Source organism: Chiloscyllium plagiosum, unplaced genomic scaffold (genome assembly GCF_037043375.1).
Source record: "Chiloscyllium plagiosum isolate Xiang-an unplaced genomic scaffold, Cpla_swu_hap1 HiC_scaffold_6, whole genome shotgun sequence".
NCBI lineage: Eukaryota > Metazoa > Chordata > Chondrichthyes > Orectolobiformes > Hemiscylliidae > Chiloscyllium > Chiloscyllium plagiosum.
This window is the reverse complement of record NW_028270144.1, coordinates 68,755,375-68,781,615: the sequence shown is the minus strand read 5'-3', so window position 1 is coordinate 68,781,615 and position 26,241 is coordinate 68,755,375. Positions and strand designations below refer to the sequence as shown.

The 26,241-nt window shown below is 40.5% G+C and overlaps 1 protein-coding gene across 12 annotated transcripts in view; it reads right to left on the bottom strand.

Moving 5' to 3' along the window:
* tenm4 (teneurin transmembrane protein 4) overlaps positions 1-26,241 on the bottom strand; it is a 2,250,110-nt gene that overhangs the window by 650,673 nt on the left and 1,573,196 nt on the right. Inside the window, exon 1 of one of the 12 annotated variants that reach the window (XM_087988071.1) lies at positions 9,254-9,456. The exons of the other annotated variants lie outside the window; for them this stretch is intronic. The gene's annotated coding sequence lies outside the window, so the exon portion shown is untranslated. Of the gene's footprint in view, positions 1-9,253; positions 9,457-26,241 lie in introns of those variants that run through there. 12 annotated transcript variants of the gene reach the window in all.

The following is a 26,241-nucleotide window of genomic DNA, read 5'->3' as shown; positions in this document are numbered from 1 at the left end:
CCAGTTTAAAATGCACCAAATTCATCTCTATTTAAGGCTCAGATAGTAGTCAAAGGAGTAGCTGAAGCATGAGCCACATGACAGGCTGAAAGAGCACACTTTAAATTACAGATTTAACTTTAACAAAAATGTAGAAAGCTTATCGGAGATATCAAGCTATTGCTTTTATATGTGCTAACTGACTTTCCATGTAGTATTCGGTGAACGAACAGTTCCTTATTCAAGTATTATATGGTATGTAGGTGATTATAGTATGTATAGTAGAAGTCAGCTAGCTCAGTTGATTGGATAGGTGGTTTGCAATACAAATACAAGCCCAGCCCGTCAAATCTTTTCTCATTAGATAACTTACCCATTGCAGGTGTTAGTCTAGTACACACCTGAACTGCTTCCAATGCATTTTACACCTGCAACAAAGGAAAAACATATTCTGTACAATGCTCCAAATATGGCTTCAACAATGTTCTCTGTTACTGAAAGTTAACTTCCCTTTTTTTTTAAGTTAGTGCCCCTTGCAATAAATGACAATATTGCATTGGCTTTTTCTAATTGCTTGCTTTACCTGCATAGTAACGTTTTGCAATTTATAAAACCAAGATTTTCTACACCTCAGAACTCTGCAATTCCTCACAATTTGGACAATAGGCTTGGTTTCAAATTCTTCTTTTCAAAATGAATAATTCCACATTTTCACACACGATGCCCCATTTATCAAATCTTAGCCCACTTCCTTAACCTATCTGTATCCCTTTTGCAGCCTCTTAATGCCTTCTTTGCATCAACATTAGCAATGATACTTGTGGTCCCCTCATCCAAATCATGCATATAAATTGTAAAGATCTGGGGCCCCAGCAATGATCCCTGTGGCACACCACTTGTCATATTGCAATGCAAAGGAATCTTAAAGCTTGTCATGTGTCTTGGTGTCAAAATTCTAGCAGGTGAGTTCTCAGGTAAATTTAAAGTTGGATGGTTGGGGAATCCCTCTCTCTGTTGTGGTCTCCCACTTCCATGGTGTCACAGTTAAATACTTTGCTACTCGTTTACATGCATCTAGTTAGACGGTGCTTTATCAAACTTTTTCTGCAATTGATCTTTAAGACAGGTAACAATGTGATTCCTTCATAATGTGATGCGCAACTGTGGGAAATATTACATTGTGCAGCCTTCTCAGTCATCTTTCCAAAAGAACGGTAGTCTATAAGTTGATTCCAGCATCCTAATTTGTTGCATAATACCCTGAGAGCTTGAGAGTGCTTGTTTTTTCATTTTTGAATGATCTATTCAAATTGATCATTGCTTTTTGGATTCATATTTGTCTGTATTGGTTCTTTTGTTCCCTTTCAAAACAGAATTTAGTTTCAGTCCACAAAAGAAGTCAAGCAATCCTCAGAAAGCCAGCTTTTTGAGCCTTTGTGTCCAGTTTAAAAGTATTAAAGCATTGACTAAAAGACTATGCTGGGTGGGGGAGTCCAAAACTAGTGGGCATAGATTTAAGGTGAGAGGGGAAAGATTTAAACAGGAACTGAGGGGTAAACTTTTTCAGGCAGATGGTGCTGTGTGTATGGAACGAGCTGCCAGTGGAAGTGGTGGAGGTGGGTACAATTATAACATGTAAAAGGCATCTGGATCGGTATATGAATAGGAAGGGTTTGGAGGAAGAAGGGTTAAATGCTGGCAAATGAGACCAGGTCAGTTTGGGATGTCTGGTCAGCATGTATGAGTTGGACCAATGGGTCTGTTTCTGTGCTGTATGACTATAAAATACTGGGATATGAAAAGTGTCATGAATGCTGTAAAATAGTGTAGGTCCATATTAATGAATGACTTGGGAATATTACTTATATTCTCCCTATAACAAAAAAAAATGGCTTGTAAATAATGATAGCATGTTATTGGTTTCAAACATTATTCACACAGCTGATATTTCAAGTGACAAAAATAGGTTTGCCTGGATTTTGATTAAATGTCAGATTGCAACAGCCAATCATTTGCAGGAGATGCAGTCAGCGTTGCTTTACTTCACCCAAGATGAATGAAGTTAGTACTGGAAAATGGAAGCAGTATCACCATCAAGCCAGTTAGTTATAGCACAACCAGAAGCAAAGTTCCCTATGTTTTGTATTTTCTTTAGCAGTATGCCATTGTTCTAAACTGAGAAGGCTGCACAATATAATATTTCCCACAGATGCAGTCTCCATAAATAACTTTGACAATTTACTGTCAGTTCAGATGCAGTTTTTTAAGTTGAACTCATATCCACAGGAACAAAAATATGGCTGCAAAAGCTAATTTACAATAGTCCAGAAATTTTAATCATATGTGCCTGAGTTGAATTTTGACCAAAACCCCAAAGGCTTAATCTTTCATGACTACCCAATTCCCCTGTCGGTAAATTTTTAGTTTCTGAAAGTGGCAATACCTCAGGAATTCTAATTACAGTAGACTTTTGTGCACAGGCACCATAATTGTGAACCTCAAGTAAAATCCATACATCAAGCTCTGCAAAATTATTTTAAATTTCCAAGGCTTTGAGGTGTTCTGACCAATATACTACTAGTGATTTTTTTCCAGAAAAGGAAATGTATTTCAGAATGCTTGCAAAATTACATGTTCGCATTTTCTCTGTGAGCTTGAAAATTATTTCCCACTTCACTGGCAGATGTTATTGTCATTACCGCTGATGGAACATTTGTCAGCATAGAAATATTGAAGATATCATCTGCAAAATTAAGAATTTTTAAACAGCAAAGTAACATTCAATTTTTCACCAGGTTTGTATACAAATGATGCAATAAAAAGGTAGGAATGAATAATTAGCTGGATTTCATTAGTTTAAATCACACTAAAATAAAAATCTAAGTCTGATATACTGGAGGACCTGAGTAGGGTGTGAGGGATTTGGGTATTCCTCATTGCTCCATCAGCTCTGGTAACAGTACTGCAAGACTGGCTTTAGCAGCAGTCTTGTAAAATACATCCTGTCCATTTACTCCCTTTATAAACTTGATAGAGGAATAGAGTGCAATAAAGCTACCCTGCAGACCACTGGCTATCCTGATCAGATCTTTGTTCTCTGTGTAATGTGCAAACTCACTAATGGGCCAAAGGCCACCACTTCTAGACCTGAAAAATGCTCAATCTACTTCAAAGTATATCACAAAGTTGAAAATGTGAAAGAAGCTGTTTCACTTTGCTACAAGACAGTGGCTGTGAGTGCAGTATTTTCCAATAATAGGATGTTTTTAGATTACTGACAGTGTGGAAACAGGCCCTTCGGCCCAACAAGTCCACACTGACCCGCCGAAGCGTAACCCACCCAGACCCATTCTCCTACATTTACCCCTTCACTTAACACTACGGGCAATTTAGCATGGCCAATTCACCTAATCTGCACATTTTTGGATTGTGGGAGGAAACCGGAGCACCCGGAGGAAACCCACGCAGACACGGGGAGAACGTGCAAACTCCACACAGTCAGTCGCCTGAGGCGGGAATTGAACCCGGGTCTCTGGCGCTGTGAGGCAGCAGTGCTAACCACTGTGCCACCATGCCATGTTGATGGCATTCCAAAAAGGCAGTTTACCTACCAGACAATTTTGTAACATTGGATCTGAATTTCAATGCAGGTGCAATGCCAGGTACATAAGCCACATGTGCCAACAACTGGTGAACAAATCAAACAGCATTTATCTTTAGTTGTTTGTCATAGGCAAAGTACAATCTATGCTGAACCAACTCATGTACACAAAAATCCAAAACAAAATATCACCTGTTAAATGTGGTTTCCTCATTGAGCAGCAATTGATAAACAAGTCAGAGCGCACTAATAGCTACACTATCTACCAAGTTAATGGTCAGTTGAGCTCAACATGGCTCATTGGGAACTTGGGGAGCCTATAGTTCCCCGTTATCGTCACCAACACTTTGGCAAAATAAAATCAATTGCCAACAAATCACTTCTGTTTTATTGTAGTATAACTTGTGATCTTTTGAAACTTGGCATTCTCATGTTACTCCTAATGAGTGCAAAGTGAAAGTACAGCTACATGTTTCTCTTCTCATAATACATGTTAAATTGATAGCAATTTTTAATCTGCACAATATCATGCAATTCAACATTCATTTTGATCTGGGTTAACGGTTACAAATTTCCAGCACACAGCAATGTCAAGTTGTCCTTATGGACAATCACAATAGATACGTCAATCCACTGTAATAGTTCCAAACACTCTTATTGATGAACTAAAATTATTCCACTGACTTACCATGTTTCCTACTAAATCTAATATGCAAAACTTCCCACTGCTTGAACACAACCAATTCAAACTCTCAAGTCAAAAATATGTTATTGAACCTCTCGGTGAACCAATCCATTAAGGTTCTGAAAGATAGAGACTCTAAATTAAATTGCATATTGTCTAGCTAATCAATGAGGACATTGGAAATGAGAGAGCTGAATTATTTCATACATAGTTGTTTTTGTTTTAGCGGATCATCACTTTGCGCAATGGGACATTCAAGCCTTTAATAGACATATTGGGGGTCAACATCTGAGTTGGCTAGATAGCTCTCCTATAGTTCAGATTAAGGTCAATAACATGAATTTGTTTCCCATTCTGGCTAAGGTAGACTTAGTCCCTCACCTTACCTGAGCGTAGAAGACAATGGCAAATAACTACTGAAAGTAGCTGTCAAGAAAGAAAGCTCAAGGTGTTTTCGCATTGTTTCATTGTCAAGATAATGAGCCAGGGACTTGTTTTTAGGCACAGCTCTCATGACAAGAATGGAAATGCTTAGTTTATGTGCTGACACTTGTATTCTTCAACCATCCAAAATCAATGGACCAGTGTACATATCAAACTTCATGGCAGAAAAATGCAGTTCCAGGAAACACAGGGATCACGATGTGTGTTCATCCCACCCTTGGTCCATTGAGGCAGACAGCACATAAACTTCATGCCACCTAGCAGTACTCAGTCCAGCATTAAATGTGCCCCTGATTAACTACTCTCTTAGCAGAGCTCCCAGGAGTATGCACAGGTACTATGATGTATTGCACCTTTTAGAGGCAACTTGCCATTCATAAAGGAAAGCTACAGTCATGCAGCAAACACACTGCAAGTGTGAGGATGGTAAAGCCATAATCCACAGTGAGCACTCAATTTTTCAGGCTTGACTTAGGAGGGGCTTTAGCAGCTTTTCTTTCCAAATTACTATGTTTTATCAGTAGTCTAAAATGACCTCAAAGCATAAGAAGGGAATAGGAGCAAGTAATTAGACAGATAAATTTCCAAAGTCTGGCCTCAAGGAGCCAATTTGGAAAAAGTTCAACAATCATATAATGTTCGTGAATGCATTTTCATATTCCATCCATTGTATAACCAAGCTCTCACACTGTACAATGCATCAGAACAACCCATCAGTCACTCATCAGCCATCATGACACCCGCTGAATGTTCACAGATTCAAACTCACCCTCACACATATGTCAATGTTACTAATCTCACGCCCATCTCAGTTTCCACAAACTGTTCAGCTATGAGAGATATATTAGACAAACACACAGCAAGAGACTCACTGACATGCTTGATGGTGCTCACGCCAATCTTTCATCATGCTTAATATCACTAAGGTTAATTTTGCCTGTTACAATTGGTTCTATATTCTATTTGGTTCAATTAGCATTGAAAATGCATGTAATATTAAGAGAAATCTCTCAAAATTATTCCTTAACTTGCACTTACTTACTCCTAATGAGATAAAATTTCTTGAAGGCAATGTTATGACTAGTTTTTAGACTAGGCAGTATACTCGTACTTTTGTGCTATAGGCCATTTTCCAGTAGGGCCAAGGTACAACTGATCAGAATAATTCAATACACTGAAGAAAATTTAATGAACTTTTTATTATTAAGAAAGTGATATCTTATGAATAATGACTCTCAGTAAAAATAAATATCAATTGTGAAAATTAATCATAAACTGTGCATAGCCCATTTTCTTGGCTTTTATCTTTAAAATGTAATATGTGTTTTTATTTTTGACTTGACAGACACGATTGAAGTAACAAATCATGACACAGCAACTTACAATATCTCGCACTAACGTGTAAATACTCCTACAAGTGTCAAATTTGATAACTGATTTTTTTGTCAAAACTTTTGAGGACCATATGTCCATGTCAATTTTTACATAATCAACAGAAGAAAATAAACCTTTGGTTCATCAACATATTTAAGCATTCTCTCTATAACATATTGCCAATTTTATTCCTTTTGTTTGACATTAAGAAAAGCAAATTTGTCAAGTGCACAAGGAAAGGCAAAGAGGAGCGAGCAAATTGTGGTGCATTTCAATTTGCTGTAGTAGGACCTTGATACTTTTAACTTATAATTTTATTCAAAGTATAAATTGGCTGTCTAACAATCACATAAAAAAGTTTGTCAGTTAGATAAGAATATTTTATTAACATCTTAATTTTATTTAGAATGAGGTGAGAGAATGACCAAGTTCAATTTGCAGTGGTAGAAACATAGTTTGTTGATCCAAAGACCACAATGTACACCAGCAGTTAAACATGAAGGCCTGAATTATCATTATTCAGAGAGAAAATAAATCAATTATTATTATATATGATAAAATTGTTCCAAACTTCTTTCTTGATCTTTACTTAAAACATTTCGCGTAAGGTGGGAATGGGATATGACATTCGATTTTAGTATCACTGTATGTGTGAAGAAAAATCAGCTAGAATTCCCGTTTAAAATAAATTGAGTCATTTTTTGAAACTTAGAAAAAGAACAGGACATCAAACAACTGCACATCATTTTTGGTATGCCATTATTCTCCTTGTGGCTTCTGATGTGAAATGAGTCTCACAACTGAATGTTTGGCACACTTGTTTTGAGTTGATTTCCAAATACTATTCAATGAAGCACAATTGCTCTAACACACTGGTAATGCAGCGAGATGTCTGCTTAGCCAACATCACACTGAAATTGTAAATTTCCGCCACAAATCCTGTACTTCCTGGACATTAATGATGTGATTTTTTTAAAACCACTGGGAGGCACTAACAGTGAATACATATCTCTGTGTTGCTGATTAGTATAACAGCAAAACATTATTTTTTATTTCTTTATCATCCTACCAAAATAACACTGGTCAATTTGAAAAGTTTATGCTGTCAATCCATTAATTACCCAATGTGCTTCTAATTTACAGATCTCTTCCCAAATGCTGTTTTGGTATATACAGTCATAGCACTATTTTAAAATCATGAGTTTAAATGAAGCATTTAGATTCCAAATGTAATGATTTCTTTTTAGATTTCCACAAAGTTCTCACTCTGATTCCTAATAATCAGCATTGATTTCATGCAAAATTTGAAATACCAGTAAATCAATATCCACCTGTTCGATCAAAGGCAAGCTTATACATGAAGTATAAAATATGTGAAGTCCTTTGCAACTTCCTTCCTATAAGAATTAGTGGCAAGCTGTCAGAAAGCTAATATCTCTTAGCTCAGTATTATAACCTTCTTAACCAATCTGACAGTCTCACAGACCTGATTGTAATGAAGAATGATATTTCAGTTGAATAGATCTTTTCAATTGTTTTGTAATACATATCTGCACTAAAGCAATGGTCACGATAAACTCAAGATGTATAAATTCCCAAAAAATAATCTATAGTAAGACATTACCTCCCAGTTTTTACAGGTCATTGGAATAGCTCCAAAGACAAGAGGCATACTTCATCAGCATAGGCACTCAAGCTTTCAGATGTTAAGGAGGACAGGATCAGAAGGGAACAAACATTCCTTTCATGGGCTGGGAAACCAATAAAATTTACATGTTATGCTTTTTTTTATTGTTTCTACAAAACATGTCTTGCCATCGAGGAGATTTTGTCCTGTAACAGATTGGTTAATTGAGTGCTCATCGTTTCAAATGATCTTAAAATATTTAGTTGTTACTGAAAAAGGAGTCTTGGGTATCTCTGCCCCGCCAACTGTACCCAGTGCAGGGAAAAAATAAATTGGCGTGAAAACACAAGATACAATTCCATTACATACTTAACGGCCACTTCACTTCTGCCTCCACAGTTGCAAAGCAACAAGCAGACACTCACCAACTCCCTAACAAGCAAATCTTGACTAATCTTATAATCTTAACTGCAGAATGGGAATATCAGTGGTTGAACTCAGAACAGCAGTAAAGCAAGTTTTTTCTTTAAATTGCCCAGCAGTAGTTTGTTCATAAACCTTCTCCACCTCAAAGCTTTCCTTTAGTACATCAGGGATTTACATACAAATATTTACTATAATGAAGCTTAAAGAATATATATCTGCATTCCATGCACAGAACGTTGGTGTTTTGTTTCAAAAGCAAAAAGGAGCCCAGATTAAAAGCTGTGAGCAGCAGAGGGAAAATGGCAACAGGATTGAATACAAAAACTATAATAAATTGGTTATTACCTCATTGTATTTCACTCAAACCCAGGAATTCTGCATGCCTGTCCAGTCCATCTCTTTTACCCTTCTTTCCTGCCTCTTATTATTTGTCACAATGAACTAAGAAGTAACTTTGCTATAAGACCTTGAAAAGAATGACAGCAGGGTGGTGGTGGAGATCTGAATAATTGATCTGTACTGAATCCATTTAAAAAAAAACGGTGTGACAAACATGGATGTTTCTCCAAGCAGCAACATTCTACCAGCCAGCTATAGATGATGAAAATATGATTTTGTACTCTACAACAGCTTCATAAATTGTGGGCTTTAAAAAAAAATCCCTAAGCATTGTACATTTATATAGCCATAGGACATGATCGAATAGTTCAACAACACAGTTGTTTACTAGCTTGAGATTTAAAACTAACTGCATCGATGCTGAAATTTAATTGGTTTTATTAGAATAAATACAGTTTGTGAAGAAAACTAACCATCATGATAAAACACTAACTTTCTGACTCATGACCTATTCAGAGGGCAGACTATAGAATTGCGAGTTGAGACGCTGCAGTAAAACCTGCAGGAGATGCTTGTATAAAATGAAAGAACTTCCTACCCTCGTTAAAAAAGAATAAGCAAATCTTACTTGGCATACTGCACATGGTTTGATTGTGAGCATCTTGAGAAGGATGCACATAAATCACTCTGCCATAGGAATGTGTAACGGTATACGGCACCATAACACAACGTGTTCTTTGCAGCTAAAGCTCAGAGACAATACTGTTGATCAGCTTACCATTCTGAAAGCATTGACTATCCCACAGCCATCCTGCAGTCGATCAGAATTCTTCCTCCTTATGTCATTCTGCACAAAACTGGGCTCGAAGCGAGAACAATTCAGTCAACAACTAAACATTGAAGGTCCAGATCCTTTATAGGCATTAAGTGATCCTTGTAAAGACTTGAACATTCAGCTGAATCCAGGCTTCACGTACATACACTCAGCAGCTAAATGAATGGGAGGCAGCAGCCAATCCCCGCATGCTTGGAAATGACAAGCACACATGTAGTCTAATGTCGGGCTGTACCAAGAAAGAAAGAAGACGGGGGTTGGCGTTGGTCTAATCGTTTCGCAAATGTTGCTTCTGAAAGAAAATTACGTTAAGTTTGTCACACATGCCAAATTGGCACTAAGGATTTTTTTCTCTTTCCCATTAGCTTTATCAGTGATGGCACTTTAATAAATTACTGCAGGATTAATGCAGTTTAAGGACCCCGGTGTTCCATGGTTATTGTGTTATACTCAGCTGTCTCAGAAGAATAGTTTTGCAAATCTATGGTTTCAAAGAAGCAACACAAAAGTAGTCTCAGAAGACATTAGTGAAACCAGTGCTGTTGCTTCAGTGACATTATTAGTCCCATAATCAGCTTTATGAGTTGATATTGCCTACTTCTGTCTCGATGTTTAACTGTTTTAACCTTTCAACAAAATTATACTAATCCCAGCTGTTAATCATGCATTTGTCACTTCAGACTTTAACGTACGGTACTTTTGTGAAGGTTGATTAAAAGGAGCACTCGCGTTTGGTGAAAGATCTTGCAGAGCATGTTTTTGCTGGCTTTGTAGTCAGAGGTGAGCACCTCTACAGAATCGGTGATTCGAAAATTTGTGCTAACAATCACATCTATTCCCGCGCATTGTGAAAGTTGAATTATAAACCATGGGGGAAATACTTATGTTACAAAAGGTCACACTGTATTAGGTTTAACATCTACTGCTGTGCCAGGTTACTCAGCCATCCAATTTGGCAGAGCTGCAGCTGAACGTTAAAGAATGGCCTCTTCCTGACTGCCTGAGAACAACATCCCTTTAAGAAAATCTGGAAGTTAATACATCTTGACTGCTTTCGAGCTTGTAAAAAAAAAGCTCCATCACAGATCAGTCTGTTTGTTTCACATCATTTATGACTGTTTGGCTGTAAATGTGTGGCATATGGAGCTTTTAGAAACAGGGGCTAGTCTGGTATTTGTATTTTTTTTATTGCGTTATTGCTGCTTGAGCGTAATTTGGTTTAAACTTGCGAAGGAAATAATTTTAGTCTTTTTTATTGATCTTGATAGAATACTGAATCTCGGATATGTATCGTCCATTGAGCAGTTTATTTTTTAAAAACTCTCTATTATCATAATGAAAACACATCAGGTGCATGAACCGTCTCAGAAACTGGTCGAAAAGTTTCTTTTCTCTCAGAGTAGCCTTGCGACTAAGAATGAAATTGGCTGAACTTCAGTGTGATCCATGTATTATCTTTCCGGCTAATCTCGAACGGGATTTAGTTTTTGGAGGCTGCCTGTGTTGGAGTGAAAAGTTAAACATTCTTTCAAATGTAAAACTACTGGATTGAATTGGAGAATAGGTTCAGTTAATGAAGGATTTCGATACGATCTTTCAGCGTGTGTTAGGGATGGGAAAGGAGGTGGAAAGCATTAGAGAAACGGACGGGGTGGAGTGGGGGTTGGGGTAGGGGAAAATCTGGCTGTTTCTCAAAGTGTTTCTTTGAGAGCTATTTCTATACCGAGTTTTACTCTGTCCAGAACTCCACTTCGGGATGTGGAAGATCCTAGAATAAGCCTCAGATATTTTTAATATGATAAAGGCTTCGATGGGATTATTTTATTAAATTTCCTGAAAATTCCTATTTTCAAATCGAGTTGCAGTTCTTCACTTTTTGATGGGGGAAGGGAAATTGAGATCTCCATCCAGCAGGGTGAGGGGAATAAAATGTTTGCCAACTGTGTAAACAGTGTAATCTGCAGCTGTCGATATGACACTTATCCTTACTAATTCTCCTTTTGTGCAAATTCCAATGGCATTTCTTGATTTATATTTTTAAAAAATCAGAGTATTAATCCTCGGAAAAGAAGCAATTTTAATGGATAAAATATTGCAGCCAATGAGATGATAGCATTATTATGGTCTTGTAGCCTTATCTAATTCTAGGTTGACAGAATGGTCACAAGATTTCCATGAGATAATTTTCCAAATCCTGTTCTCTAACAAATAATGATTTATTTTTAGATTCCTTAAAGAAATAAACCCTGTAAAACCATAATTTTATTTAAGCTGCAACTGCATTTGTTTTATTTTAATATCACAATTAATTTGCGAAAGTAATTAAAACAAAAGGTTTGATTAGATTACTTACAGTGTGGAAACAGGCCCTTCGGCCCAACAAGTCCACACCGACCCACCGAAGCGCACCCACCCAGACCCATTCCCCTACATTTACCCCTGCACCTAACACTACAGGCAATTTAGCGTGGCCAATTCACCTAACCTGCACATTTTTGGAGTGTGGGAGGAAACCGGAGCACCCGGAGGAAACCCACGCAGACACGGGGAGAATGTGCAAACTCCACACAGTCGGTCGCCTGAGGCGGGAATTGAACCCGGGTCTCTGGCGCTGTGCCACCGTGCCGCCCACTAACCAAAATGAAAATGCTTGCTGTCAACTTAGTAAAGAGCTGAAAATGTGTTGCTGGAAAAGCGCAGCAGGTCAGGCAGCATCCAAGGAACAGGAGAATCAACGTTTCGGGCATAAGCCCTTCTTCAGGAATGAGGAAAGTGTGTCCAGCAGGCTAAGATAAAAGATAGGGAGGAGGGACTTGGGGGAGGGGCTTTGGAAATGTGATAGGTGGAGGGAGGTCAAGGTGAGGGTGATAGGCCGGAGTGGGGTGGGGGTGGAGAGGTCAGGAAGATGATTGCAGGTTATGAAGGCGGTGCTGAGTTCGAGGGATTTGATTGAGACAAGGTGGGGGGAGGGGAAATGAGGAAACTGGAGAAGTCTGAGTTCATCCCTTGTGTTTGGAGGGTTCCCAGGCAGAAGATGAGGCGCTCTTCCTCCAACCGTCGTGTTGCCATGGTCTGGCGATGGAGGAGTCCAAGGACCTGCATGTCCTTGGTGGAGTGGGAGGGGGAGTTGAAGTGTTGAGCCACGGGGTGGTTGGGTTGGTTGGTCCGGGTGTCCCAGAGGTGTTCTCTGAAACGTTCCGCAAGTAGGCGGCCTGTCTCCCCAATATAGAGGAGGCCACATCGGGTGCAGCGGATGCAATAGATGATGCGTGTGGAGGTGCATGTGAATTTGTGACGGATATGGAAGTGTCCCTTGGGGCCTTGGAGGGAAGTAAGGGGGGAGGTGTGGGCGCAAGTTTTGCATTTCTTGCGGTTGCAGAGGAAGGTGCCGGGAGTGGAGGTTGGGTTGGTGGGGGGTGTGGACCTCACGGAGGGAGTGGTCTTTTCGGAATGCTGATACGGGATGGGAGGGAAATATATCACTGGTGGTGGGATCCGTTTGGAGGTGGCGGAAATGACGGCGGATGATACGTTGTACATGGAGATTGGTGGGGTGGTAGGTGAGGACCAGTGGGGTTCTGTCCTGGTGGCGGTTGGAGGGGCGGGGCTCAAGGGCGGAGGAGCGGGAAGTGGAAGAGATGCGGTGGAGGGCATCGTCGACTACATCTGGCGGGAAATTGTGCTCCTTGTAGAAGGAGGCCATCTGGGTTGTACGGTTTTGGAACAGGTCCTCCTGGGAGCAGATGCGGCGGAGACGAAGGAATTGGGAATATAGTATGGCGTTTTTACAGGGGGCAGGGTGGGAGGAGGTGTAGTCCAGGTAGCTGTGGGAGTCGGTCGGTTTATAGTAGATGTCCGTGTTGATTCAGTCACCCGAGATAGAAATGGAAAGGTCTAGGAAGGGGAGGGAGGAGTCTGAGACGGTCCAGGTGAATTTGAGATCGGGGTGGAAGGTGTTGGTAAAGTGGATGAACTGTTCAACCTCCTCGTGGGAGCACGAGGCAGTGCCGGTACAGTCATCAATGTAGCGGAGGAAAAGGTGGGGGGTGGTGCCAGTGTAGCTGCGGAATATGGACTGTTCCACATATCCTACGAAGAGGCAGGCATAGCTGGGGCCCATGCGGGTGCCCATGGCTACTCCTTTGGTTTGGAGGAAGTGGAAGGATTGGAAAGAGAAGTTGTTCAGGGTGAGGACCAGTTCAGTCAGTCAAAGGAGGGTGTCAGTGGAAGGGTACTGGTTGGTACGGCGGGAAAGGAAGAAGCGGAGGGCTTTAAGTCCTTCGTGATGGGGGATGGAGATCCATGGTGAAGATAAGGTGTTGGGGACCGGGGAAGCGAAAATCATGGAGGAGGTGGAGGGCGTGGGTGAGGAGTTCTTGGACTAAGGGGGACAGGACTTAGTAACTTAGTAAAGGAAAGGGTACATTGGCAACCGCCAAACAGATGCAGATTTAGATTTAGAACTAACCTCTCTGGTTTAAAGGGGGGAAATATAGATTGCAAATATCCATGAGTCTCCTTTTTACCTCAGAAAGGCAGGAAATGATATAATAACAGTTTTGTGACAAGGACCTCCAATAGGGTAATACCTAAGTATGAAATATAGAGTCAAATTATAGATCTGGTGTGGAAATGGTTGAAAATATTTAAGTGATATAGAATCTCTATGGTGTGGAAGCAGGCTATTGGGCACATTGAGTCCACACCAAGCCTCTGAAGAGCATCCCACCCAGACACCCCTCCTTCCCCATGGCTAATCCACTTAACCTACACATCCCTGGGCAATTTAGCATGGCCTATCCACCTAACTTGCACATCTTTGGACTGTGGGAAGAAATCCATGCAGACTGGGGGAGAATATGCAAACTCCACGCAGTCACTCAAGAGTGGAATCGAACCTGGGGCCTTGGCATTGTGAGGCAACAAAGCTAACCACTGAGCAACCATACCATGGAAAAAGTTCAAAGGAGAACTATGAAAATGAATTCTAATTGAAAGAACCATGCTTACTCAAAAAGATTTTAAGGACTTCTATTGGGAATCCTGAGGGACAGGATGTACATGTATTTGGAAAGGCAAGGACTAATTAGGGATAATCAACATGGCTTTGTGCATGGGAAATCATGTCTCACAAACTTGATTGAGTTTTTAAAAGAAGTAACAAAGAGGATTGATGGGGGCAGAGCAGTAGATGTGATCTACATGGATTTCAGTAAGGCATTCGACAAGGTTCCCCATGGGATACTGGTTAGCAAGATTAGATCTCACGGAATACAGGGAGAACTAGCCATAAGGATACAGAACTGGCTCAAAGGTAGAAGATAGAGGGTGGTGGTGGAGGGTTGTTTTTCAGACTGGAGGCCTGTGACCATTGGAGTGCCACAAGGATTGGTGCTGGGTCCTCTACTTTTTGTCATTTACATAAATGATTTGGATGTGAGCATAAGAGGTACAGTTATTAAGTTTGCAGATGACACCAACATTGGAGGTATAGTGGACAGTGAAGAAGGTTACCTCAGATTACAACAGGATCCTGATCAGATGGGCCAATTGGCTGAGAAGTGGCAGATGGAGTTTAATTCAGAGAAATGCAAGGTGCTACATTTTGGGAAAGCAGATCTTAGCAGGACTTATACACTTTATGGTAAGGTCCTAGAAAGTGTTGCTGAACAAAGAGACCTTGGAGTGCAGGTTCATAGGTCCTTGAAAGTGGAGTCATAGGTAGATAGGATAGTGAAGAAGGTGTTTAGAATGCTTTCTTTTATTGGTCAGAGTATTAAGTACAGGAGTTGGGAGGTCATGTTGCAGCTGTACAGGACATTGGTTAGGCCACTGTTGGAATATTGTGTGCAATTCTGGTCTTCCTATTGGAAAGATATTGTGAAACTTGAAAGGGTTCAGAAAAGATTTACAAGGATGTTGCCAGGGTTGGAGGATTTGGGCTGTAGGGAGAACCTGAACAGGCTGGGGCTGTTTTCCCTGGAGCATTGGAGGCTGAGGGGTGTCCTTATAGAGGTTTACAAAATTATGAGGGGCATGGATAGGATAAATAGACACCCCCTGGGTTGGGGGAGCCCAGAACTAAAGGGCATAGGTTTAGGGTGGGAGGGAAAAGATATAAAAGGGATCTAAGGGGCAACGTTTTCACGCAGAGGGTGGTACGTGCATGGAATGAGCTGCCAGAGGAAGTGCTGAAGGCTGGTACAATTGCAACATTTAAAAGGAATTTGGATGGGTATGTGAATAGGAAGAGTTTGGAGGGATATGAGCCTGGTGCTGGCAAGTGGGACACAATTGAGTTGGGATATCTGGTCAGCATGAATGGACTGGACCAAAGGGTCTGTTTCAGTGCTGTACATCTCTATGACTCTATAACTTGAGCAGCACATCTATAAATTGGGAAGCAGAGCATATCTTTTGATAGTTTAAATTTATGTTTCCTGGTCCTCCTTGATCAGATAAACTATGTGAGAAGTGTCCCATAATCAGTGAGTAGTGAGCCTCTGTATATTTTGCTAATTGTTATTTGGTGGGTGCTAACTGTATGCCTTCCAGAGGGATTATAGATTCATAGAACCCTACAGTGTGAAAACAGATCATTAGGCCCAAAAATTCCATGCTGATCGTCTGAAGATTAACCTACCCAGACCCATTCCCCTACTCTATTACTCCAATTTACCTCTGACTAATGCACCTAACCTACACATCCCTGAACACTATGGGCAATTTAGCTTAGACAATTCACCTAACCTGCACATCTTTGGATTGTGGGAGGAAACTGGAATACCTGGAGGAAACCCACGCAGACAAAGGGAGAACATGCAAACTGCACACAGACCGTTGCCCAAGGCTGGAATCAAACCCGGGTTCCTGGTGGTGTGAGGCAGCAGTGCTGACCACTGAGTCACCGTGCTGCCCTGACTGAGCCACCGTGCAGCCCTAAGTTGTTTCTTCAATGGAACAGAGATCACATCATAAAGAGAGCAAATATTTTTATAGACCAGACCAAATCCAGGTGATCTCCTGCATATTTGAATTGCATGACTTAGATGCAGAAAAAATTCCATATAGCTTTTTATTCCTTATTGACTTTGACATTTTTCACTTTCGCCAAAGAGATTGCAAGGCAGTGGAAGAACACATGCAGGAGATGTTTCAGCTATAGTTCATTGGCTCTACTTTTACCTCCTTGTGTTGAATTTCATTCCAAAGCTCAAGTACCTTTGCTGTCTCTCCAGTAGAACTCTGGGAATGCTGGACCATCAGAAGTGTCACATTCCAGATAATAATTTTGAAAAATAGCTCTAGCTGCCCTTTCAGATGGATGGAAAAGAACCCTAGATTTTGAATAAGAGTTTGTGAGTTATGCCTGATATCCTTGTCAATGATCATATTGCTGTTTACGAGAGCTTACTGTTTTTTTTATTCACTCATGGGACATGAGCATGGCTAGCTGGGCCAGCATTTATTGACCATCCCTAGTTGCCCTTGAGAAGTTGATGGTGGGCTACCTTCTTGAACTGCTGCAGTCCATGTGGTGGACGTAGACTCACAGTGCCCATAGGGAGGGAATTCCAGGATTTGGACCCAGCGACAATGAAGGAAAATCAATATACAGTGTTTGCATTTGATGGTGTTCCATGCATCTGCTGCCCTTGTCCTTCTAGATGAAAGCAGTCATATGTTTGGAAGGTGTTGTCTGAGGATCTTTGGTGAATTTCTGCAGTGCATCTGGCAGATAGTACATATTGCTGCAATTGAGCGTCGGTGGTGGAGGGAATCAATGCTTGTGGATGTCATACCAATCAAGTGGGCTGCTTTGTCCTGGATGGTGTCAAGCATCTTGAGTGTTGTTGGAGCTACACCCATCCAGGCAAGGGGGAGTATTCCATGATACTCCAGACTCATGCCCTGTAGATGATGGACAGGCTTTGGGGAATCAGGAGGTGAGTTACTTGTTACGGTACTCCTAGTGTCTGATCTACTCTTGTGGCCACTGTGTTTATGTGCTGAATCCAGTTGAATGTATGGTCAATGGTAACTCGCAGGATGTTGATTCAGTGAAGGGAACACAATTGTATGTCAAGGGGTGGTGGTTAGATTGCCTCTAATTAGAGACGGTCATTGCCTGGCCATTTTTGTGGCATCAATGTTACTTGTCACTTGTCAGCACAAGCCTAGATATTGTCCAGATTTTATTGCATTTGAACATGGACTGCTTCAGTATCTGAGGTGTTGTGAATATTGTGGAACATTCTGCAATCATCAGTGAAAATTGCCAATTCTGATCTTATCATGGAAGGAAAGGCATTGATGAAGCAGCTGAAGATAGTTGGGCCAAGGTAACTATTTTGAGGAACATGTGTAGAAATGTCATAGAGCTGAGGTGACTGACTTCCAAAAACCACAATAATCTTCTCACATATCAGGTATGACTCCAACTCATGGACAGTTTGCCCCCTGGTACCTATTGATTCCAGTTTTACTAGAGCTCCTTGATGCCACACTCGGTTAATGTAGCCTTGATATCAAGGGTTGTCACTCTCATCTCACGTCTATGATTCAGCTCTTTTGTCCATATTTGAACCAAGTCTGTAATGAGGTCAGTAGCTCAGTGGCCCTGGTGGAACCCAAACTGACCATTACTTAGCATGTTATTGCTGAGCAGGTGCTGCTTGAAAGCAGTGTTTCTGACACCTTCCAACATTTTACTGATGATCGGGTGTAGACTGATGGGGGAGTAATTGACCAGGGTGGATTTCTCCTGCATTTTGTGCATAGGATATATATTGGCAGTTAGATGCCAGGATTGTAACTGTACTGGAAGAGCTTGGCCAGGGGAGTGACAAATTTCTGAGTACATGTCTTCAGTACTATTGCTAGAATGTTGTCTGGGCCCATAGCCCTTGCACTATTCAGTGCCTCCAGGCATTTCTTGTTATCACATGGAGTCAATCAAATTGGCTAAAGACTGGCATCTGTGATGCTACCACTAGAGGAGGCTGAGATGCTTCATCTACTAAACACTTCTGTCTGAAGATTACTGTGAATGCTTCAGTCTTATCTTTTGCACTGATTTGTTGGTCTCTTCTATCATTGAGGATGGGGATATTTGTCGAGCTGTCTCCCCCATTGAGTTGTTTTATTGTCCACCATTGGATTTGGCAGGACTGCAGAGCTTAGATATGATCTGTTTATTGTGGGATCTATCACTATCTATCTATCTAGCTTTGTCTATCATTTGCTGTTTATGCTGTCTGGCGTGCAGGTAGTCCTATTTGGTAGTTTTGCCAGGCTGACATATCATGTTTTGATGTGCCTGATGCTGCTCCTGGCATGCCCACCTGCACTCTTCATTAAACCAGCTTGATGGTAATGGTTGAGTGGGCGATAGGTCAGGCCATGAGGTTGCAGATTATGCTGGAGTACAATTCTGTTGCTGCTGATGGCTCACAGTGACTCATGACTGCCCAGTCTTAAGTTGCTAGATCTATTTGAAGTTTGTCCCATTTTGCACACTGATAGGGCGAGGGTACTCTCAATGTGAACATGGAACTTCATCTCCGCAAGAACTTTACAGTGCTCACTCTTACTGATACTGTTGTGGACAGACGTATCTGCAGCAGCAGATTGGTAAGGATAAGGTCAAGTAAGTTTTTTCCCTTTTGTTGGTTCCCTCACTATCTGCAGTAGCCCAACCTAGCAGCTTTGTCCTTTGAGACCCAACTAGTTTGATCAGTAGTGCTGCTGCTGAGTCACTCATGTTGGTGGACATCAAAATCATTGAAATCCTCAATGTTAAGAACTCCCAGGGCATCACCCTTCTGACTGTATGCCACTGTTATGTCCCCTCTGCTGGCTCTGTCCTGCCAATGGAGCGGACATGGTGACAGTGGTGTTTGGGGTATTGTCTGTCAGGTATGATTTTGTGAGTATGACTATGTCAGGCTATTGCTTGACTAGTCTGTGAGACAGCTCACCTAATTTTGGCACTAACCCCCAGATATTAGTAAGGAGGACTTAGTAGGGTTGACAGAGCTGTTTATGCCATTGTCTATTCCAGTGCCTAAGTCCATGCCAGGAGGTTGACCCAGTTTCATTTCTTGGTTGAGACTTTATCGATTGATACAACTGAGTGGCTTTCTAGACCATTTCAGAGGCGAGTTAGGAGTCAATCATATTGCTTTGGGTCTGGAGTCACATATAGGCCAGACTGGGTAAGGATTGTAGATTTTCTTCTCTGAAGGACATTAATGAGCCAAATAGGTTTGTCTGACAATCGACCATGGTTTCATGGTCATCAGTAGATTCTTAATTCCAGATATTTTGTTGAATTCAAATTCTAACATCTGCCATGCCAAGATTTGAAACAGGTCCCCAGAACTTGAGCTGAGTTTCTAATTTCATACTCTAAAGATAATACCATTAGGCCATCACATTCCCCCACAGTGTACAAACTGGCTACAGCGAGTCCTTCATTGGCTGTAAATGCTTTAGGACATCCTGATCTCATGAAAAGTGTTATATATTGCCAGTATATCTTCAGTATTCTCTAGTCGTCATGAATGTAGGGTAGAACTGGGTGACAATTCTCATTGGGCCTGAGACTTGCTTGTTCCTGTGCAAAGCTTGCTTTTGCCTTGGAATATTAAGGCTTTGGTAGACCTCTGTTGTCAACCAGAGTGCCATATGATTGAATGTTGATACTGCTGGTGTTTGTAATTTTCCTAAATGCTTTTGAGGAAGCGATTATGCAAAATGTGTCCAAATTTGGAGACAAGATTAAGTTAGAGACAGTGGCAAATATTGAAGATTAATATTAAAATGTTCAAAAGAATCCTGATAATCTTTATTCAGAGAGTAGTAAGGGTATGGAATGCTTTGCCTGCAACGGTAGTAGATTCGCCAACTTTAAGTACATTTAAGTCGTCATTGGACAAGCATACGGATGTACATGGAATAGTGTAGGTTAGATGGGCTTCAGATTGGCATGAGAGGTCGGCACAACATCGAGGGCCAAAGGGCCTGTACTGCGCTGTAATGTTCTATGTTCTATGTTCCAAGATACATTCAATAGGTTAAAAAAAAGGTCTAAATTAATACTCTAAAATACAAGGCTGAGATTTGATTCAAAGGAAGATGATGCAGGTTATGTGTGAAATGGAAAGTTTTTGAAGTCTTGGAGATGGAGATTTTGGGGTTTTAGTTGATATGATGGACATGTTATGGAAAATGAAAGATTTGGGAACTTTTGGATCTAAGTAACAAATGTACAGAATTTAAATCTAAGGGCTCACATTTGCAAATTAAAGACAAAAGATATTGGCTATGTAGGAAAAATGTTCATGCTAAATGAGTGCAAAGCATGTGAAACAGAGCAATGGCTTGGCAAGAAACCTTAATAAGATCCATGAGAAAAGAGAATAGTTTCTTGTAGAGAAATGAATCAAAAACATATTACAGAGAAGTTGCCGAGATAGACTGAAGAGTTTCTCCAGCCTGAACCGAGGCTGTGAATTCTGGAAGATGTAAGTCAATTGGAATTTCATTTACCATTTTTCCTCAAACTAAAACTAGACCCCAGTAATCCGGACGTGTAACATGTAAATGCAGAGTAATCAGATCAATGGAATAGGAAACAGTGTGGAAAAAATCTTGTATTCAAAGAAAACCAGGTATTAATGATATGAATGATTGAATTATGTTGAATATATTTAGTTACACTTTCTGCATCAGGGCTCATTTAAATAAAAAGCATAAATCCAATGTGTCCTGCTACATTATTACAACAAAAAAGGAAAGCAATTTTAGCTGTTGAACTAATGTATTCCTGGGTTCTTACATTCCCTTCACATTAATAGGCACCTGAGTTTCTGATATACTTTCTATGCTAAGTTAGCTTCTTGTCAAAAGCTGATGCATAATAACAGCCCAACTGGCTTAAGTACCCTGAGTTTAGGTGGTATTTGGACAATTTTGGGGGGTAAATTTAGTTAGGGATCCTGGTCCTGGTCACTATCTGATGACTCCTATGGACATGCATCTAGATTTTAGATAAGGGCTGGTTTGGTTCTGCTGCTCTCCCCACCTTCAAATTAAGCACCATAGAGTCTTAGAGTCATAAAGGTGTACAGCACAGAAAGAGACCCTTTGGTCCAACTTGTCCATGTTGACTAGATATCCCAACCCAATCTAGTCCCATTTGCCAGCACTTGGCCCAGACACTCTAAGCCCTTCCTATTCATATACCCATCCAGATGCCTTTTAAATGCTGCAATTGTACAAATCTTCAACACTTCTTCTGGCAGTTCATTCCATACATGCACCACCCTCTGCATGAAAAAGTTGCCTCATAGGTACCTTTTATATCATTCCTCTCTCATCCTGAACCTATGCCCTCTAGTTCTGGACTCCCCCATCCCAAGGAAAAGACTTTGTCTATTTACCTTATCCATACCTCTCATGATTTTATAAACCTCTATAAGGTCACTCCTCAGCCTCTGTCTCTCTCGGGAAAACAGCCCCCAGCCTCTCCCTATAGCTCAAATTCTCTAACCCTGGCAACATCTTTATAAATCACACTAACAATCATTGTTTACATTCATGTTGAAGTACAGTCATTTTTTCACAAGTACCACCAGATTTGAAATTACTACCAGTCTATCATCCATGTGGTAAACACTTATGAAAGTGGAGACAAGAAAGTGGAGGGGAATCTTCCTTTAATTTTCATAAATTATAATTTGCTATCACCTCTCCATTCTCTGCATATTGGAGCTAGCACCATCTGCAATGGCATATGAGCTCGATCAATGCTAAAGCCATTTAAGAACCAAGCACATTGTGTAAACTAAGTTTGAAAGTTACACTTGGGAAAACAAATAGGAATTAGCTCTGCATAAATGCAACAACAGATGTTAATGTTCGTAGGACCCATAGCAAGAAAATTCCCTATACATCACATATATCCCACAGGCAAAATCACAGTTGGTACAAAACTATGACCATGGGATAAATATAATGCACAGTAGGATACATTATTAAGAGACCGAACCCAATGCATTGGTTTCCCTGATTTGAAGACTGAATTTTTGACGTGCTCAAATCTTAAGCAAAGATGTTTTCTGGGAAATTTGTTTCGCTATTGGCACCCATGCAGAGTGGTGGAAGTAACAGTAGTTTAAGTGAAGGCAAAATCTTTGGATTGCTACTGATTTGGGCATCTATCTTCAAAACCCACTTCAAAATCCAAAGTTGAATCTTGGATTGGCATTTCAATCAATGCTGTTAGCTTTGGTGAAGTGGTTTCATTTTTAGCCTCCATTCCATAGGTTTCTCCATAAATTCCATATTATTTGCAATTTGTTTTATTATTAATTCTTAACAGGTTGCCACTGCTGACAGGGCCAGCATTTATTGCCCATCCCCAGTTTCGCTTGAAAATATTGCGGTGAACTGATTTTGTAAACTACTGCAGTCAGTTTGGTGCAGGTATTCTAGAACGGCAATAGGATTGGAGCTTCAGGATTTTGATCCAGTGACATTGAAGGAATAGTTAAATATTTCCAAGTGGCTTGGAGGGGAGCATGCATGTCATGGTATGTAAGTATACCATTCTGCAGTGCATCTTGTAAATGGTACAACTGCTGCTACTGAATGACAGTGACTGAAGGATTGGGTGTTGGTGGATGGGTTACCTGTCAAGTGGGTTGTTTTTTCCTGAATGGTGTTAAGGTTCTTGATTTTTGTTGGAGCTGTACTTATCCAGGTAAGTAGGGAGTATTTTATCACACTCCAGACTTGTTTCTTGTGGATAGTGGACAGGCTTTGGAGAGCAGGAGGTGACATATAGGCTGAAGGATTCCTAGTCTCTGATATGTTCTTGTTGTAACAGTATTTGTATGACTAGTCCCAGGACAGTTATGGTCAATGTAACCTCCAGGATGTTGCTGGTGCAATATTCAATGCCCCCACAGACAGCTATTTCTTGATATCACATGGAGCAAATTGAATTGACTGAAAACTAGTATTGGTGATGTTTACGTCGGGAAGACGTCGTGATGGATCATCCACTCGGCTGAAGAATGTGACAAATACTTCAGCCTTATCTTTTATATGGAAATGTAAGGCTCCTCCATTATAGAGGAGCCTCCTCTATAATGTTTATAGACCTGCCTCCTCCAGTGAGTTCTTTAATTATCAATTACCATTCACAACTGGATGTGGCAGGATTGCTGAGCTTAGATCTGACCCATTGGCTGTGAAATTGCTTAGCTCTGACCATCACTTGCTGCATAAGCTGTTTGAAACGAAAGTAATCCTGTTTGGTACCTTCACCAAATTGACACCACATTTTTTTAATATGCCTGGTGCTGCTCATGGCATGCCCTCCTACACTCTTCATTAAACCAGGGATCTTACCCTGGGTTGATGGCAATAATTGAGTAAGGAATATGCCAGGCCATGAGACTGCAGATTGTTTTGGAGTTATGATTCTGCTGCTACTGATGGCTCACAGCAGCTCATGATGTCCAGTTTTGAGTAGCTAGAGCTGTTCAAAGCTTATTTGATCGAAAACAGTGATTGTGTCGCACAATGTGATGTAGGGTATCCTCAATATGAAGTTGAGGCTTCATCTTCACAAGGACTGTATGGTGGTCACTGCTACTAATACTGTCATGGATAGATTCATCTGCAGCAGGCTGATTGGTGAGGATGAAGTCAAATATGTTAATGGTGGACATTAACATCTCCCACCCAGAGTATATTCCTCACCCTTGCTATCCTCTGTGCTTTCTCAAAGTTGTATTTAATGTGGTGTTTAGCAGAAGATTTCCTTTAGCATGTTTGTTCTTATGCCATAAGATTTCATGGGGTCCAGAGTCAATGTTGAGAACTCCCAGTGTAACTTTTTCCTGACTGTATATCATTATGCCGCCACCTCTGCTGGGATGGTATATCCAGGGATGATGATGGTGATGTCTGGAACATTGTCTCTAAGGTTTGATTCCATGAATATGACCATGACAGGTTGTGGCTTGACTTATCTGTGAGACAGCTCTCCAAAGTTTGGCAGTATCCCCAAATTGTTACTGAATAGGACTTTGCAGAGTTGTGTTGCTTTGTCAGGTCTGGTGTCTTCATTGATGCTATGTGATCTATACAGTTTTATTCATTTTTTAAATGACTTTTAAGCAGTTATTTCAATTGAGTGGCTTGTTTGAACATTTCAGAGAGGAGTAAAGAGTCTGTGGGTCTGGAGTCACATGTAAGTCAGGTCAGGCAAGGATGGCACAAAAAGCTAAGGAAGTTCAAGTGCAACCAGGGCATTGTTAGTTTTACAACCTTTTACACTTATTAAAAAATTGCTGAAAACCAGTTCCATCCACAAAACTGACTGTGCCACAAATTGAATAGATCACCATCGTGAGTTTGTAAGCCTTTCAGGAGGCTCTTAAAATTAAGCACTTTTTAATGCAAGAACACTAATTTATATATTCATTTTTTTAATTTGTAGAGAAACTGACTCTTGTACACCAATGTAGCTAGTGAATGAATCTCCATAGTTCCTTTAAAACCATATTCAATTAATCATTAAAATTGGGTTACACTCAGGCTTCGGAGTTCACGTATTGAATCAAATGACATTTTTTGTCATAAACTTTTTTTTATTGCTGTTAATAAAAATGCACCAAGCTGCTTTTCCTAAATATATCAAAGAATTTTTTATGCAAGAAAAAATGTAAACTGAATTTAGCTCGATGACATTGCTTGAATATGCTAGATCTTGAAAGAGATAACTTTTGACAATGTTCAAATGAATTTCAGCAAAATCTAAAGAAATGAAAACTTCTAGAAACTAGTGCAAGTTATTTGTGAATTGCTGATTAAATCCAAAATGGAATTCATTGCCAACAGGCAGCATAGGAACATGTAGGTTACAGTGGCTTCCACAAGGACTTGTAGACTTTGGAGGAGAAGCATGTTGTTGGATAGCACAGAAACAGGGCACTACTCATGATGGATATATTTACATCTGACCTTGAGACATTTCTATTTAATTCTGGCATTAATTCAGGATGCATTTGACACTATTCAATTCAATTCCCTACAGTATGGAAACAGGCCATTCAGTCCAACAGGTCCACACCGACCCTCCAAAGAGCAACCCACCTAAACCCGTTCCCCTATGTTTCCACCTGACTAATGCACCTAACACTATAGGCAATTCAGCATGGCCAATTCACCGGACCTGCACATCTTTGGATTGTGGGAGGAAACCAGAGCACCTGGAGGAAACCCAAACAGACACGGGGTGAATGTGCAAACTCCACACAGTTACCGAAGGCTGGAGTCGAATCTGGATCCCTGGTGCTGTGAGGCAGCAGTGCTAACCACTGAGCCACCGTGCCATAAAGTGGATTTATTTCAAACAGTAAGTACAGTGAAACTGTGAATGGAAACCTTAATCTAAGATACGGCACAACCTGATTCTGAAGTAAAGATCTCCAAAACAAGGAGTTTTGTTTGGTGAGCTTCAAACTCCAATTAGAACCTGCTTATGCATTTATGATATATGGTTTTTCACTGGTTTAAAGATATGGCTGTTTTTGTGCCATCCTTTCTTGGTCTGGCCTACACAAGACTCCAGTCACACAGCAGTTTGTGCTATTTCTACTCTAAGTTGCAAACTTGAGGAACTAATGTTTCAGTACAGCTGAGCTTTCAAATTGTAATGGGAGTTCTTACTGTTGAACGAGCAGTTTACATCAGAGCTGTAATCAACGGTAGCTAGAAATGGATTCAGTTGTAAGACCTGGAATCATTTCACATCTCGTTATCCCATAATCCTCATAAATAAATTACTGGTGCACATCATTAATCTTGTCTATAGTAAAAAATGAGGTTGGCATTCTGGGCAAGAGCTGAAT